Source organism: Urocitellus parryii, unplaced genomic scaffold (assembly GCF_045843805.1).
Source record: "Urocitellus parryii isolate mUroPar1 unplaced genomic scaffold, mUroPar1.hap1 Scaffold_287, whole genome shotgun sequence".
NCBI lineage: Eukaryota > Metazoa > Chordata > Mammalia > Rodentia > Sciuridae > Urocitellus > Urocitellus parryii.
Window position 1 is genome coordinate 152969 of NW_027552697.1, and position 6472 is coordinate 159440.

Consider the following 6472-nt stretch of genomic DNA (forward strand, 5'->3'; position numbering starts at 1 on the left):
GGTCTGAGGAGATACTCCCAGCTCAGGGACACTGGGTCCTCCGTCTGCATCAAGTCTGAGGAGGTCGTCACAGCGCGGGGACCCTGGGTCCTCAGTGTGTCAGGTCTGAGGAGGTCCTCCCAGCTCAGAGACCCTGGGTTCTTCGTGTGCATGGGGTCTGAGGAGTTCCTCCCAGCTCGGGGACCCTGGGTCCTGGGTGTGCGTCAGGTCTGAGGAGATCCCCCAGCTCGGGGAACCTGGGTCCTTCGTGTGCCTGGGGTCTGAGGAGATACTCCCAGCTCAGAGACGCTGAGTCCTCTGTGTGCCTTGGGTCTGAGGAGGTACTCCTAGCTCTGGGACCCTGGGTCCTTGGTGTGCCTGGTGTCTGAGAAGGTCCTCCCAGCCCAGGGACCCTGGGTCCTCCGTGCACCTTGGATCTGAGGAGATATTCCCAGCTTGGATACGCTGGGTCCTCAGTGTGCCTGGGATCTGAGGAGATAATCCCAGCTCAGGGAACCTGGGTATGCCATGTACCTGGAGTCTCCCAGCTCAGGGACCCTGGGTGCTCCATGTGCCTCCTGTCTGAAGCAATACTCCACCAGCTTGGCACCCTAGGTTCTCTGAGCACCTCTGGTCTGAGGAGGTAACTCCTAACTTGGGTACCCTGGTGGGTCATATGTATGGGAGGAGAGTTGCCTTCTCAGCAGACTCAAGCATACTCCTACCTTGGAGACAATGTGGTTCATGTGTATGCGGACTTGGAGCTTTCTCTTAGAGCAGACTCAGGAGTACTCCCAGCTTGGGGACACTTTGTGTTGTGTCTATAGGGACTTTAGGGTCCCTTCTCTTTAGCCTCAGTGAGACTCACAGCTTGGGGACACTGTGGATCAAGGCTATAACTCTGTTCTAAGACCAGCTGTGGGTCAAGGCTATAGGGACACCTAGAGCTCCATTCTTTTCAGACCATCCTCAGGCAGATAACTGACTTGGAGACACTGTGGGTCATGTGTGTAGGGTCATCCCAAGCTCCCTTCTCCTCAGAGCAACCTCAGAGGGATGCCTCACTTGGGGACACTGAGTCATATCTACAGGGATGCTCTTCTCAGACTAGCCATAGAGAGATCCTGGCTTGAGGATTCTGTGGGTCATGTCTATAGGCATGCCTAGAGCAGCCTCAGAGAGATCTTCCAGAAACTTCTGGATAAATAGGTGGCAGGTGAGGAAAAGGGAAGTGTGAAGAGGGGGCAGATTCACTCCCTGCGCCCATTTGAGAGCTGAGGAGGGAGCCTTGCTCTCCTTCATTATTTCAGCAAGGTTTACTTTGGGGAAACATCCCTTCAAGAGGCTCTGATTACTTGTCATCAAAACACAGCTACTTGGGGCTGGGGATGTGGCTCAACTGATGGCGCGCTCGCCTGGAGTGCGTGCGGCCTGGGTTCGATCCCCTGCACCACATACCAACAGGGATGTTGTGTCTGCCGAGAACTAAAAATAAATATTAAAAAATTCTCTTCTCTCTCTCTCTCTTTCTCTCTCTCTCTCTCTCTCTCTCTCTCTCTCTCTCTCTCTATCTATCTTTAAAAAAAACACAGCTACTTGGATGATTTCTGGCACAGAGGGAGGAGGAATTGTTCTAACTGCTTATTTTTACTGTGTTAAAGCAGGAAAAATATTAAAAAATGGAAAAGTCGATGTATGAAACCCACAAGGTTATTTAAGTTTAAATATGTTATTTCTAATAAGCCAGAATTTGTGAAAAAATAGTTCATGGATTTTATGGAACTAAATTAATCAAAATTTTGATTAAGAATACATTTTGTCTTTGATTGAGCAAGTCAGTTTATTTGGCAGTGCATTTGTAATGGTATACTGTGTTGACATTCTACATCTGCTGAAATATCTTGACTATATAATGCTTTGGTATTATACTACAAAGTTAATTGAGGAAATTAATTTTAATTAATTGAAGTATTTATTTTAAGTAATGATTTCATTCTTTCCTCCTAGATCATGAACATTTTAAGTAAATCCAGAATTTGTTAAAAGTCAGTTAACACTCAACCGTGGACCCCTATGTTCCTGGTTTTTGTCCCAATGGGAGATCTGTAAGCATCATTTTAAACTTTTTAAGCTGATTGATCATTCATAGTTTTCTTATTTTAATCTTTTATTAATGTGTTTTTTTAACTAGGAAATTACCCATTCCCTCTAGGTTTCCAATTTTATGTAGTAGGTTTCTGCAGTTTGATTTTTAATTTCTTCTCTAACTTTGAACTTCTGCTATTTTTATCAACAATATTTTTAAATATACTTTTTAGTTTACCTTGTTTTGATTGAATTATCTTGTTTGACAGTTCTCATTATCTCAAAAAGTTTTAATTATCTTTTTCTTATTAATATCTTTGGGACAGTGTGTGTAACTTGGTGGCAGAGAACTTGCTTAACATGTGAGAGTCCCTGGGTTCCATTTCAGCACCACACACAGACAATATGTCTTTCACAGGACCCAAGGGTCAGGAGAATTGTTTAAAATATTATGTATTTACACACACACACACACACACACACACACACACAGATCTTTTGCAAATTGGGTTGAAATTATTCTAAGAAAATTTGCTAATCAATTTTATAGAAAGAAAGAGGATGGTGATATTTTAAAATTCCACCTATTGATATTACATGATATTCCAGCTTAAAACCACTGAAATAATTACAGTGTGTAAGATAAAAGTCAATAGATTCTTTAAAAAAAAACAGATACATTTACCAAAAATATACTTTTTTAAACAGACATTTTCTACTTTTTCAAATTTAGAAAGCATATTTGAATATCTTATTATTAAAGTCTTACATTCATCATGTAGTTAGTTTCTCTTACTACTTGCAAGCAAGGGATTTGACCTTCTAATAAGAATGCTTTATATATTGTCAGAAGTTCTTTTTGGAGAACTCTATTAAGTGTTTCTCATATATTCAAAATATCATTCAAAAGCATACCAGTGACCTTTTGATTTCATCAATTTTAATTTCTTTTGAAATAATGTGTGTATATATTAGTACTTACTATATATTACTTTGTGTAGGAAATGGCCTGATTTCATTTTATATAAATGCTGGTGCTCTATGTGCTTCAAAGGTAGTTTTTAGAATAGAGTTGAGTATAACTCATATTTTGAAATCATTAAAAAAGTACATACACTTTTTACCATATTTTAATGAAGTAATATAAGTGGAGATTAGACATGTTGATATCATGAGCTGAAAAATAATTAAATATAGTTGAATCCTTTTGGGGTGTTCAACATAATAGTTTCCACCCTCTTCTATAAATGCCCCAGTTATCTCATATTTTATGCTTGGTTTGGAGTTATTCTTTAAATTTATTTATGGTGATGAGAATTAAGCTGATAACCTTGACTATGTTAGGCAAACAATGAATTTCAGCCTTTTTAAAATATTATATTGAGACGGGATTTTGCTAAGTTCCTGAGGTATTGAGGCTGGCTTCAAACTTTGTGATCCTCCTGCTTCAGTCTCCAAAATAGCTGTGATTACAGTTCAAAGTGCCTAGTATGGCCTAGAGAATTTTTATGCATTATCATGTTTCTAATTTCTTGTTTTTTACTCCGATACACATTTATTCAACTAAAACAAAACATCTTTAAACATATTTTAACAATGTACAAATACATTCACAATATAATCTGCTGATTAAAAGACTCCAACAAAGTTTCCAGTATCTCAACAGAATTTACAACTGCCTACAATAATTTGTAGATTGGTTTAGTTTACAGTTAAATATATTGCCTTGTTTAAGAAAAATTATTAATACAAATGTATGATTTACAATATTCCCATTATAGCAAGAAAAAATAGATTCATCAAATGTCTTTAGGCATTTATTATGCCAAGTATTTAAATGATTATTTTTACTATGACATAAGAATAATATTCATTTAGAACTAAAAGATTTTATTAGTCCAGAGATCACTGAAGAGTTTACAGGAAGTTCCAAAATAAAATATGACTATCCTTTCTATGAAATAAATAAAACAGCAGCAATCCCTGGGTATCCCTTAAACATAAACTATAAAGATTCCATTTATTAGTTAGGCCTTAAGTATAAGAATAAAAGAAAATTTTAGAAACTAGTTAACACTACCAGCCTGAATTTGTTTTCACTTGTGCATGTCTAACATAAGCAATTTCAACATGAAGTAGATATTTAAAATTAACATTTTTTTCTAACTTTTTAACTCATACACAAGCCAAGTGTTTACTCTTAATCATGGAATCAACTTATTTCTGAAAATAACCTACAGAAATAGTATGTAAACACACATACCTTTGAGATATATTAAGAACATCCTATATTCTATGGATCAAAATGCAAATATCTCTGTAACATATGTAAACTAACACACTAATTTGGGATATACGGATACATTACTATATGCATACATATGTACACCATAAAATAAATTCTGACAATGTTCTTAATGATATCATACTTCCCAGCCTCAACTACTAGAAAAAGAAAATTAAAACTTTGTTTAAAAAAAAACAGTTTTTATAGTAACTTTGCAAGTGAAAACAAAACAAACAAACAAAAATCAATGCTCCTTTTTATACTGGACTGAGCTCTAAACAATTCATAATCAAGAATCTCTTCAGCCATTCCCCAATATCACAGAAAATATAATTTTCTCTCTATTCAAGAAGTCTGTTCATTTCTGGTGTTTTGTCTTAAAAACTGCATTTCAAGATACCAGGTAGCCATGCTAGTTAAATTCTTCCGGCTGCCCACTTGCACCTAATGTAACCATACAGGTTGGCACCCTGTAGCACCACACCCATGATAACCATGCCAACCATTTTACTCTGAGGGAGAAGAAAGCACTAAAGGCAAATATCACTCACAGCACTGTACAGGCAATTAGTCCTAACCAAAAGATTCTTGATTCAACTTTTGAAACAGTTTTATTCTCCTGAGGAGATGCCTTCCTGGACTCAAACACCCAATGACTCTTTCCATCCTCATCAATATGATTCCACCACCCAAGGCCTACCATCAGTCTCTACCTGTGGCATTCTTCACTGCCCAAAAGTCACGTGACAACAAGATAATTGTCACCATACAAGCAATAAAGCTGCTGCTGAGCAATTCAGAGAGAAGATAGACTATAATGGCAGAGACTCAGAAGAACAAATGGAAAAATCATGCCACTGGGTGTCGGATTTTAGATTTTCTTGGACTATTAGTTGTCTCTTCTTCTGCATCAAACAATGAAACATCTTCAGTGTCATCATTGCTGTTCTGACTGCAAGGCTCTGCCAGCGTCTCCTATTCCTACATGATTGTAGGGTACCCCTACAGGGCAGCTCACAAGGGAGCTGAAGAGGTGCCCGGAGGCCGCACCCCTTTCACTTCCTTGCGTGCATGACTGCAAGATGGGCCGAGGAAAAAGACCACCCGCACCCCACCCACCACACAGAGCATTTCTACAGCCCAACATCGGATCCGCCCAGTGCTGGGCATTGGTTGAGGATGGGCTTCTCCTCTCCACACCTCCAAGCTTCCCGAGGCCTTCCCTATGAGGGCCTCGGAGCACCCAGATCACCTCCGCGACAACTACCCTTGGTCCTCCATCCTTCCCACCCACTCAGCTCTTCCTCAAGTTGGACAGCCAGAGGGGACACCACACAACCACCCCTGTGTACCCGGCTGACTCCACAAACCCTGCAGGAGGGACCCTTCCACCTGCCAAGCCTAGGCCACCCGCTCTCCATGCCCACAGACCCTCACCTCATGTTTCTAATTTCTTAATAATTTTCTAATCTATATTATAGCCATTTTCTCCTTCTAAATGGTCATCAAAGTCTTTTTTATTGTTCTGAGAGGATATTTAATGTGAATATACTTTATGATGTGACATATCTGCTCACAATAGGCTATTTCTGTTGTAAGAGTATTTTGATTCTGATATTTTGATAGTATAATGTGAATGTACTTTATGATATGACACATCTGGTCACAATAGGCTATTTCTATTGTAAGAGTATTTTGATTCTTAACTGTTTTTCAGGCTTAACATTTTCCTAAGAGTGGTGATGGTTCACTTTCTATTTGATTACACAAATAAGGCACTGATTTAAAAAAAAAATTGTGGTGCTAGGGATCAAACCCAGGGCCTCCTGAATTCTGGATAAGGTATGCCACCACTGAGCTACATCCCAGCCCCATAGATTCTTTGTTTTTACTAGCTTTATGACTAGCTATATCAATGAGAAACTTACATAGAAATTCAACTACATTTGAAAACATTAAAGAGTTTGGGCATCCAATATTTTTATGATTTATAAATATAATTTCCCCGTAAAACACGAGAATATCTAAGATCACTCATAAACCATGCTTCCATTGATGTTTCTCTAGTTTTACCACTTCTGAATAACGTCATGGAGGAAACTGACTTTGATATTCTTTTAA

At 38.6% G+C, this 6472-nt stretch overlaps 1 pseudogene; it reads right to left on the reverse strand.

Moving 5' to 3' along the window:
• Positions 1-4696: 4696 nt before the first annotated feature.
• Positions 4697-5326, reverse strand: LOC144251913 (Golgi apparatus membrane protein TVP23 homolog B-like; annotated as a pseudogene).
• Positions 5327-6472: the final 1146 nt, after the last annotated feature.